The sequence below is a fragment of the Marmota monax genome, unplaced genomic scaffold, assembly GCF_021218885.2.
Source record: "Marmota monax isolate L192 unplaced genomic scaffold, Marmota_monax_Labrador192_F-V1.1 WCK01_AAM20220418_F8-fsc00005, whole genome shotgun sequence".
Classification (NCBI taxonomy): domain Eukaryota; kingdom Metazoa; phylum Chordata; class Mammalia; order Rodentia; family Sciuridae; genus Marmota; species Marmota monax.
Window position 1 is genome coordinate 3,886,911 of NW_026692254.1, and position 11,756 is coordinate 3,898,666.

At 42.8% G+C, this 11,756-nt stretch overlaps 1 protein-coding gene and 1 non-coding gene across 2 annotated transcripts in view; one reads left to right on the plus strand and one right to left on the minus strand.

Annotated features, from left to right (window-relative positions):
* The window catches only part of Snx5 (sorting nexin 5), a 41,506-nt gene extending 41,285 nt beyond the window's left edge, over positions 1 to 221 (minus strand). Inside the window, exon 1 of the mRNA XM_058576335.1 lies at positions 202 to 221. The gene's annotated coding sequence lies outside the window, so the exon portion shown is untranslated. The remainder of the gene's footprint in view (positions 1 to 201) is intronic.
* Positions 222 to 11,402: 11,181 nt separating this feature from the next.
* On the plus strand, positions 11,403 to 11,511 carry LOC124089563 (U6 spliceosomal RNA). Its single transcript, XR_006850794.1, has one exon. It is a non-coding gene; the product is annotated as a U6 spliceosomal RNA (small nuclear RNA).
* The last annotated feature ends 245 nt before the right edge of the window (positions 11,512 to 11,756 follow it).

The following is an 11,756-nucleotide window of genomic DNA, read 5'->3' on the forward strand; positions in this document are numbered from 1 at the left end:
TTACATGATTTTTCCATTATCTACTCTATTTTTAGGCAGCTTGTACTTCTTACTTTTTCTACTATGGTGATAGCCTTTTCTGTAAGTCCAAGATGAAGGAAGATCTGTCTGCAAAGCCCAGCCAAGCCTCTTGCAGCTGAATGCATCTGGGTCACTGCTCAGAAAAGAGGAGTGAGATAAAATAGGAAAAAGGCTACTTACCAAATGGGCAGGAGACTGCCATTCCTTGAGCAGTCTTGAATCTCCAGTGGGAAAGACGGTAATGTGAACATCAGTGCTAGTCACACAAGCACCACAGAAGGCTGAGCTGAGTTGACTCAAGAGGGTCGCCATTAATATCTTTCTAGATTGGCCTCAGATTACCTGCTGTGAAGACTTCTGGAATCAGTCTGAAAGAAGTTAACAATGCTTAAGATGTTAAATATTGATCATCAAAGACATAGATGCATTTTAAAATATCTGTACAAAAATGTTCATGAGAGTTAAGGATATAAACAAACTACATTAGCCGTGGCGCACACCTGTAATCCCAGCAACTCAGGAGGCTAAATTAGGAGAAGGGCAAGTTCAAGGAAAGCCTGGGGAATTTAGTAAGAACCTGTCTCAAAATCAGAAGTAAAAAGGGACGTAGCTCAGGTAAAGCGCCGCTGGGTTTGGCTCCCAGTACCACAAAAGAAAAAAAAAAAGTTTTGGAAATGTTACATATCTTTAAATTACTGTCACTAAATTTATATCAAAATTTATAATAAGAAAATAAAACCTAAACAACAGCAAGTAAAGTTTGGTTGTAATTAGAAACACATTCAGAGCAATCTGCACTGCCCCACCACGCCAGGTTCGTGTCCATTTCTAAGCTTCTGTTTGTAAGGATTCCTTTGCCCAAAACAACTTCTTTCATCCTTTTGTTCAGCCATATCTTTAATTGTCTAAGTGCCTAAACCCATACCCCAATCCTACCCATCTCCAGCCCAAGTTTTACCTGTTCCCCAGGAAGCAAGTTAGTGGAGAGAGGAGGAAGCTGCAGAATCATGCAGATGTGGGTGTGAGTCCCAGCCCTGCAGAGTTAAGTAAGTCATTTCACCCTTCCATGCTTGTTTCTTCAGTGGTAATTTGGGGAGAGTAGTGAAATCAGTGCTGTTGGATATTAACATGAGAAGATGTGACAAACAACATAGAATAGGCATTGGGCAAATATTAGTTTGTCCCTCCTCAGAACTGGCTCCACCTTCATTGAACTCCTGTGGTGCCACTATTTTTATCACCCACTTTAATTTTTTGTTTCTACTTTTGTCTGTCACTACACCGATTCAGATATGAATATCATCTCCCCACTTCATGAGAAATGTTTACAGTGCCAAAGAAATGTGAGGCATCCAGCATACTGTCTATTAAATGAATTTTCCTACATGTGGACACCTTATTTTCCATTACTATAATCTCCAATTAAATGTGTGTATTGTACTGTATACAATGGTGCATGCCTATAATCCTGGCTACTTGGGAGGCTGAAACAAGAGCATCACAAGTTGGAGGTCCGACTGGGCAACCTAGACCCTGTCTCAAAATTTCAAAAAGGACGGGGGGTATATAGCTCAGTGGTGGTGTACTTGCCTAGCATGTGTGAGGCTCAGTATTGGAGGTGTGGGGAAAGTGCACATTGCTTTTTAACCTAAGACTTGGGTAATAGTTACACAACTTCATATGTAGTACAGGTAGTCACAAGTTGAAAGAATTGGCTGCATCTTGAATTCAAAGTCAAGCAAATGAAAGAAGTATACAAAAGCCACATAGAAGGGTTCCTTAAGAGAGATAAGAGAAGACAAACAACAGGAAAACTGCCCTGCCCCATAATGACAGAAAAAGATCTAGGGGCCAGAATAACTTACCAGAGACTTTTTTTTTATCTTAAATATTCCAGTTAGTGCTGGTCAGCCCCTGACTAAGAGGCTATGAGTACACCTGTGAACTCGATTTGAAAGGTATGTGTCAACTAGAAGTCCTACATAGTGGATCAGAATTTATAAAATAGGATGTGTGAGGCAACACAGTGGACATGATGCTATAAAAGTCATGGAACTGGGGCTGGGGATGTGGCTGAAGCGGTAGCGCGCTCGCCTGGCATGCGTGCGGCCCGGGTTCGATCCTCAGTACCACATACAAACAAAGATGTTGTGTCCGCTGAAAACTGAAAAATAAATATTAAAAAAAAATTCTCTCTCTCTCTCTCTCTCTCTCTCTCTCTCTCTCTCTCTCTCTCTCTGTTAAATAAAAAAAAGTCATGGAAATGAGAGTTCTTCAGAGAGATAGAACCAATAGGATATGTAGATAGGTATATGAGTGAGGATTTATTTGGAGAATTGTCTCACATGATGATGGAGATTGAGAAATCCCATAATCTGCCATCAGCAAGATGAAGAACCAAGGAAGCTGACTCAATCCCAGTCAGAAGGCCTCAGAACCAAGGAAACTAATGATGTGACTCAGTCTGAGGCTAAAGGCCTAAGAACCCAGGGACCTGATGCTCCTAGTCCTGCAGTTCAAAGACCAGAGAACCTGAAGTTCTGATTTCCAAGGACAGAAGAAGTGTGTTCTGCCTTTGAAAGAAAGAATTTGCCTTTCCTCTCTGCCTTTTTGTTCTACCTGTTTCCTTCAGCCGACTAGATGGTGCCTCCTCACAACCACATTGGATGAAGATGGGTCTTCCTTAGTCCATTGATTCAAATGCCATGTATTTTTTTCTGGAAATACCCTCACAAAAGGGCAGGGTGCAATGGCGTACACCTGTAATCCCAGCAGCTCAGAAGCCTGCGGCAGGAGGATTGCAAGTTCAAAGCCAGCCTCAGCAACTTAGCAAGGCTGTAAGCAACCTAGTGAGACCCTGTCTCAAAAAATAAAAAATAAAAAGGGCTGGGATTTGGCTCAATGGTTAAGCATCCTTGGGTTCAATCCCCAGTACCAAAAGAAAAAGAAAGAAAGAAAGAAATACCCTCACAAACACACCCTAAAATAATGCTTTACCATCTACCTGGATATTCCTTAATTCAGTCAAGTTAATAACTAAATTTACCATCACCAATGGTAATTCATTCCTTCACCCAACAAATGTTTATTGGGCATATGCATCTATCTTGTGTTAGCTTTGTGCAAAATATGAGAGGCACCAAACAGACATAAAAATTTTAGATCCATAAAATTCACAATCTAAAAGAGTAGCAAACAAAATGGGTGTGGTAGCATACACCTGTAACCCCAGCAACTCAGGAGGCTGAGGCAGGAGGCTCATGAGTTCAAAGCCAGCCTCAGCAACCTATTGAGGACGAATCTCAAAATAAAAAATAAAAAAAGCCACAACTGTGGTGCATGCCTAAAATCCCAGCGGCTCAGGTGGCTAAGGCAGGAGGATACTGAGTTCAAAGCCAGTCTCGGCAAAAGTGAGGCCCTAAGCAACTCAGTGAGACCCTGTCTCTAAGTAAAACACAAAATAGGGCTGAGGATATAACTCAGTGATTGAGTGCCCCTGTGTTCAATCTCCAGTACCAAAAATAATAAAATAAAAAGAACTGGAGATGCACCTTAATGGTATAGCACCCCTGGATTCAATCCCTAATGCCAAAAAAAATAAACAATTAACAAGAACATTACAGATTGAGAAGTTCCATGAAGAAAGTGAGAATCACTGAGGCAGAGAAGGGAATAGCAATTTTGGGTTGGGTAGTTGGAAAGGGCTCCTCTCAGGCATAACAAGTCAGATGAAACCTGAAGGATGAAACGTGGCCAACATGGTCATGCACTCCAGTGGAAGGATCAGTGGGTTCAAAGGCCTAGAGGTAGAAAGGAAAGTATGTTGCTACACGTGGAAGACAGAAAGTAGTAAGGAAAGGAAAGGAATTAAGGGATTGCCAACTTTGGGGAGGGGTGAGGCCACACTCAATAGCTCCTGGTGAAGAGGTTGGATTTTAAATAAGATGGGAAGGTGAGGAAGGATAAGCAGGAGAATATCATCATTCCATTCCCTTTCAAGAATATCTGCATTGTTTGGAGACCAGAATACAGGAGAAAAGAATTGAAGCAAAGAGACTGGTTGGGCAACTAAGGGTCTTCCACATGCTAGACAAGTGTTCAGCTGCTGAGTTACATCCCAGCCCTATTTTTAAATTTTTTGAAAGGTATCAAAAGTAAGGCTAGAAGATAGCTGTGGTGGCACATGCCTGTAATCCCAGAAACTCAGGAGGCTAAGGCAGGTAGATTGCAAGTTCAAGGCCAGTTTCAGCAATTCAGGAAGACTCTGTCTCAAAATTTAAAAAGTAGGGCTGGGGATACAGCTCAGTGGTAGAGCTCTTTCCTATTATGCATGAGGCCTGGGTTTGATCCCTAGCACTGAAAAACTAAAAATAAAAAATTTGGGGCTGGTGATGTGGCTCAAGCGGTAGCGTTCTTGCCTGGCATGCACAGGGCGCTGGGTTCGATCCTCAGCACCACAAATAAAGATGTTGTGTCCACTGAAAACTAAAAAATAAATATTAAAAAAATTCTCTCTCTCTCTCTCTCTCTCTCTTTAAAAAAAATACTTTATGATGCATGAAAATTATAAAAATTCTAAATTCCTTTGTTCATAAATGAAGTTTTGTGAAAACCCAGCCATTTGTTAACATATCATCCGTGGCTGCTTTCATTCTATAGCAATGGGATTAAGCCTTGCAACAAAGACTATATGGCCTACAAAGCCTTAATTTATTATCTAGACTTCATCAGAAAAAAATTGTCAATGTACTTGTGATGAGAAGTAAATAGTTCAGACTAGAGGAGTGACAGAAAATGCCAGAAAGGAGCCAAATTTGAGATGTATTTTGGGAGCCCTCCCTCATGGTCGGATGAATAGAACGAGGAAGACAATAAGTGAACAGCAACTTCTAGGTTTGAGGCATGAGCAGTTGAGAGCTATTTGCTAGGACAGGAAAGACTGGAGGAGAGACACTCCGGTTCTATTCTGAGTCTTCTCTTCACTAACTCTAAGGCTAGCATTTTCTGTGTAACAAATCACCCCCAAATTTATTGGTTTAAAACGTATTTCTGAACTAAACACTTCTGATTCGTGCCAGCTCAGCCAGAGCCAGATAGATGATCTAGGATGACCTCACATGTCTAAGGATTGGCTCCGTGGCCAGGGAGATGCCTGTGACTCAACCTCCAAGAGGCTAGCCTTGGCTAGTTCATGCAGTGGTGACAGAGGGTTCTCAGCAGCAGCAAAAAACAAGGCCCTATGAACAAGCACTTTATAGGACTTTTTTCTGTTGTCCCCCTCACCAAAGCAAATCACATGGCCAAGACAAGGTGTGGAGAAACAAACTCCACCTCTTCACGAGAGGAGCCAAAAAGTCACGTTATAAAGGGGTGTGGATACAGGAAAGGAAAGAATTGTGAACACTTTTATTATCTATTATGCTAACAGCATAACCCAGGCAAGTTATCTAAAGCTTCTGCAGCTCCATTCATTCATCTGTAGATGGAAAATTATAAATACTACATAGAGTTTTCTTTATTTTTGTTGTTTTTGTTTTTTGTTGGTTTGTTTTTGTAATGCCGAGGACTGAATTCAGGTAGGGCCTCGAACACACTAGACAAGTACTCCACCACTGAGCCACGTCCCCATCTATTGTTCTTGTTTTAATTTTGTTTTGTTGGTATTGGGGATTGAACCCAGGGGTGCTTTACTGCTAGCTGCATCCCTATCCCTTTTTATTTTGAGACAGGGTCTCACTAAATTGCAAAGGCTAGCCTCCAACTTGCCATCCTCCAGCCCTCCAAATAATTGGGATTATAGGTGTGCACCACCCTCTCATCCCCCTTAGGGTTATAATAAAGATTAGAATGACAAATTTAAAAATCCCTGGCATATAACAAATACTCAATAATAGCTGCTTAATTGTTATCATAATAATGATCAAGTTTAATCTCTATTGGGTTAGCTGATATTTCTTTTCTTTTCCTTTATTTTTATTTTTAATTTTTTTTTTTTTTGTACCAGGGATTGAACTCAGGGGCACTCGATCACCGAGCCACATCCCCAGCCCTATTTTGTATTTTATTTAGAGACAGGGTCTCACTAAGTTGCTTATGCCTCACTGTTGCCGAGGCTGGGTTTGAACTTGAGATCCTCCCCTCTCAGTTTCCTAAACTTCTGGGATTACAAGCATGTGCTACCACGCCTGGCCTCGATATTACTTAAACTTCAGTGACTCCCATGCCAGCTAACTATTTAAAGAAATTTATTTCAAAAATAAACATTTATCTTACTACTACAGTGGAAAATAGCTCTCCCTTGGCATAAATAGATGGTGACCATAAAATAAATATAATAAAAACAAAACAAGGCTATTGATTAATTCTAACTCAGTTCTTTCCAAAAGCTAAATCTAAGGGCTGCTCTCTTTTTTTAAAAAAGAGGGTATTCCAGGGCTGGGGATGTGGCTCAGTGGTAGGATACTTGCTTAGCATGTGCAAAGCCTCAGGTTCAATTCCCAACACTGGGGAAAAAAAAATAAAGAAGAAAGAAAGAAAATGCAGGTACAATTTAGCAAGGCCCTAAGCAATTTAGCAAGACCCTGTCTCAAAATAAAAAATAAAAAGGGGCCAGAGACGTGGCTCAGTGGTTAAGCTCCCCTGTATTCAATTCCTGATACAAAAAAAAAAAAGTGGGGAGGGGGGAGTATACTCCAGCAAAAGTCAGGTGCCAACTTCTTACCTCCAGAAGTTTTCTTCTCAATAATGATCAGAAAAATATAAAAAGCACTAACCTATCTAGGTGCAGTGGTGCACACCCTTAATCCTAGCTGCTGGAGAGGCTGAAGCAGGAGGATCAGAAATACAAGGTGAGCCCCAGCAATTTAGCAAGAACCCATCTCAAAATACTTTTTATTTTATTTTATTCAAAATACTTTTTTTTTTTTAAGGGCTGGGGGTGTAGTTCAGTGGTAGAGCACTTGCCCAGCATATGTGAAGTCCTGGGATAAAACCCTGTACTACAAAGTAAATAAATAATTTAAAAAATAAGAAAAAGACTAACTTTTCTCTGTGCTCCTGTCTCAACTTCCCAAGTAGCTGGGATTACAGGTGTGGGCCACCACACCTAGGAGAACTTGAGAATTCCTGCCTGAAGGTTTTGTTTGGGTGCAGAGGGGACCAAAGTTCCACGAGTTTACACCCCTGGGGCAATTCTTAACCAAGGAAAATCAGGAGTTAGTGGATAAACAGCCAGCCTAGAGCAACTCTGGGCCAAGTTCTGCCAGTCACCCAGGGTGCCCAACAGTACTGGGCCCCCATTTCCCATGGCAGAGACCTCTCCCTAACCACTCGGTACTGGCTTTCTTCTCTTCCCTATTCACCATTTCACTGCCTTACACACTTCCTGGGGTCACATAAATGACTGTCTGAAGGTCTGCTTCTTGGGGAACCCAGACTAAGATAGTCAGTGGACTGGTTGTGTGTGTGGATGAGTATGCTTTGCAGTAAAATGGAAGCCGCTTGCCGGCTGTCCCCTAGCACACACTGCTGCTGCCACAGTGTGTCTAGACTACGTCGGAACACGTGCACAGCCAACAGTTCCGGCATAGGAAAAAGCACTTCTCAGCTGTCCCCACCATCCTGCTATTTGTCATTCCATCCATCTGCTGTCCCCGCGAAACACTCACCCACGTCAGCTAAAATGGTACTCTGGGCTTGGAATCGGCTGAGGAAATGTCAGGCTGATAGAACAAGAGGAGAGAATAGCAACTGTGTGGACCATGGTGGTGACACAAATCTGCCCCTCTGCGTAGGGGCAGAGGGAGTCCAGGAGGCATCTCATGGGGCAGTTGTTATATAGAGGGGACTCAGAGGTAGACCCTGGGAAGCATGAGCAGCTGGATAAGAGCCCTACATCCCCCTCTTCCTTAGTACCTCAGGGCTCTTGGCCCCTTCCTGGAACCAGCCCTTGCATCAGTTACTACTTCCTGCCCCTCCACAACAGAGGGGATGCCCAAACATACAACTGATTGCTTAAAATTGCTGTTTATTTTAAAATATTTATGTGTAGTTTTCCAATCAGTCTTCCATGTAGCAGTTCAACAAAAATATGTGGATTTTCATGCATGAGGTCAGTTGCAGGATGCACCTCAGGGAACAGTATGTGTCCTTGTGAGCTAAGAATGAATCCTCCTCCAGGCCATTATAAAAGCAATGCTGTTTGGATACACACACACAGAGAATTGAACCCAGGGGCATTTTATCACTGTGCTACATCCCCAGTTCTTTTTCTTTTTTATTTTAAGACAGGGTCTTGCTAAATTGCCCAGACTGGCCTCCAACTTGTAATCCTCCTGCCTTAGCCTCCTGAGTATCTGGTATTATAGCCACCACACCCTGCACTATTTGGATCTTAGAAAATTAAATACTTAAATAGTCAGTCATTCAACAAATATTTATTGGGTCCCTACTTGAAGCTAGGCACTGTCCTAAACTCTGGGAATAAAGCCATGAGCAAATCACACAAAATTCCCCACTCTCATGGAGATTAGAAGAGGTGAACAATGAACAATATGGGTATAAATGTCAGGATGTTTTAAGTGCTGTGGAGAATAGCAAAGCAGAGGAAAGGAAACAGAAAGACACAGAAGCTGTAGTTTGAGCGAGGGTGGTCAGCAAAAGTACTCTGGCTATCTGTTTCGGCATCATAAACCACCACAAAATGACAATAATTTTATCATCTCTCAAGATTTTGTGGACTGCCACACATGGTGGTGCATGCCTGTAATCCCAGTGGCTCAGGAAGTTTGAGGCCAGCCTGGCCAACTTAGTGTCACAAAATAAAAAAAATCTAAAAGTGGGTGGGGATGTAGCCTGTCGCAGGAGGCAGGAGGATCACAAGTTCAAAGCCGCCTTAGCAATTTGGTGAGGCCTTAAGCAGTTCAGCAAGATCCTGTCTGAAAAAAATCAAAAATAAAAAGACTGAAGATGTGGCTCAGTGGTAAAGTGCCCTGGGGTTAAATCCCTGGGACAAAAAAAAAAAAATTACAGACTAACTGGGCTCTGCTAGATGGTTCTTCATCCACACAGGATTTTATGGAGGCTGCAGTCATCTGAGACTTGACCAGGCAGGAACATCTAAAACAACTCATTCACTTTTCTATGGCCTATCAGGCAATGGCTGAGAGCCTGGGCCCAACTGGATGTTGGAATGGGACAACTAGGCTCTTCTTGTAGTCTCAGGTCCTTTCCTTTGACACAAGGCTGGTCTGTGTGGCCTTTTGTTAGGATGGCCTTAGGCCTGAGCCTAAGCAACTCCATTTTAAAAACTCCAGTTTGAAACCTGCAGTCTCACCAGGCACACCCACAGAGCCCTCCAGTATGGCCTCAAACAAGTTACTTCCTCTCACTCTGACAAACAGAGTGAAGCCCCTGGCAGGCTATCCTCGCCTGAACAGAGGGAAAGGCAAGAAGATCAGGGTGGAGACCACCAGTCCAGGGTTTCTGACCCCAGGGTAAATGATGTCACTGAGAAATCCAGAGGTAGCTGATAAGGATTGAAAGGGGGGTCAAAAGCCCCCAAATTTAGTATAAATAATAGAGCAAATGAACAGGAATTCAGCCAGCCAAATTAAGGATGCACTCGAACTGGAGAGCCTGATGAGGACCTGACATCCCATCACTTGTCATCGTTTCCTAATCCTCTGCATGATCCTTACTGCTCTCAAATTCTACCGCCTCGTCTGGACCTTGGTGAGAGCCACAACTTCTCCCTAAAACCTCTCCTCAACCGGTCTTCCACTCCATGCCAGGAAAAGCCTGCCTTGGTTCCAGACCTGGTCACCGCAGTCTAAGTGAGTGTCATCAGCTGGACTTAAAGCCTAAGGCTTAAGACTTTTGATCTGACATTTGAATTTAGCATGCAGAGGAAATGTCTGTCATTAGCCTATTATGATTAAGTGTGTTTTGCAGTGCTTAGAATTAATCTAGAATTGTTTGCTGTGAATTGATTATGTCTACTGCTGTGCCTAGCATTAAGAACCTATAGAGTAAAATTGTTCTAAGTAATTTGAGTGAATAAAGCATTGAAAGGGGCAGAAGTGCGTGGATATTCTTTATTTCTCCCCTCGACTGCATGCATTACAATTTTGCCACCTCGCGACACCTTTCTAGCAGTGTGGCCAGACATGGCAGCTTGGGGCTCCCAACATTCAAAAGCAAAAGCTGCCAGGTTATCATAAGGCCCCACAAAAAAAGAAAAAAGATCAGAGGACAGAGCTGGGTGTGTTGGCTATAATCTCAGTTACTCAGGAGGCCAAGGCAGGAGGGCTGCAAGTTTGAGGCCAGCCTGGCCAACTTTAATGTCACAAAATAAACAATTTAAAAGGGGGTGGGAATGTAGCCTGGCACAGTGGCACACTCCTGGAATCCCAGCGATTCAGGAGGCTAAGGCAAGAGGACCACAAGATCCAAGCCTCCTAGTGTCACCGTGCAGTTCTCACCTGGCATTCTCCATACTCCTTCTCTGCTTGACAATTTCTCCATGGTGCTTGGCACCATGTGCATACTTGATATTGTATACATTTATCATATTGGTGGTTGTCCTTCTCCCTCTAGAATGTGAATTCAAAAGAGGCAGGGATTGCTGTCTGTTTGGGCTATAAGCCCACAACTGGTATTGGTTATATAAAGGAACTGATCCGTCTTTGTAGCCCCAGCTGGGTCTAACATAATGTGTGACACAATGTGTGAAGACCCTGGCCAATACGGAATGACTGAATGGATTCAGCAACAAGATAACTTTTATAGTTCCACTTGGTTTACCCAAAAGTCACATTCCCGCAAGCAATTATCCAGGGGAAATGAAGAAGGAAGCAGGAAGAGGCCTTGAATCAGCTCAAATAGTGACTAAAGGTCACAGGACAGACCCTCCTTCACCTGTGGTTCTTCCACACCTGATAAACTCCTTATCAGCAATTGTATCCTGGAAAACCCAGGATTAAAGGAGGAGGGACCCAGGACAAGAAGGAAAACAATAGCTGCCACAAAGAAAAGGCAGGAAAAAGCAATAGAGGGTGGTGTTTCAGAGCACCGCATATCTAGGGCCGCATAGCAAGAACAAGCCAGCCAGGGGCCTCAGCAACTCTGGAGGATGTGCCTACAAATTATTTGACATCTGTGGCATTACTTAAAAGAGCCAATGGTGCTGGACATGTGGCGCAGACCTGTAAACTCAGCAACTCAGGAGGCTGAGACAGGAGGATGGTGAATTTGAGACTAGCCTGGGCAATTTAGCAAGAGCCTGTCTCAAAACAAAAATTAAAAAGAGCTAGGGATACAGCTCAGTGGTAAAGTGCCCCTGGCTTCAATCCCTTGTACCAGTTGGTGGCGTGAGTCAGTGAGTGCTTGTTGCTTCAGCAGCACATATACTAAAAAGTCAGACCCATGCAAAGATTGGCATGACCCCTGGGCAAGGATAATGTGCATATTTGTGAAGTGATCCATATCTTTTATGTATTGTTAAGTGTTGTTTGTTTGTTTGTTTGTTTGGCACAGGAGATTGAACCCAGGGGCGCTTTACCTCTGAGCTATATCCCCAGCTCTTTTTATTTTTTTAATTTATTTTTTAAATTTTAAAAATATTTTTAAATATTTTATTTTAGTTGTAGTTGGACACAATACCTTTATTTTATTTTTATGTGGTGCTGAGGATCAAACCCAGAGCCCCACACATGCTAGGCGAGCTAACTTGCTGG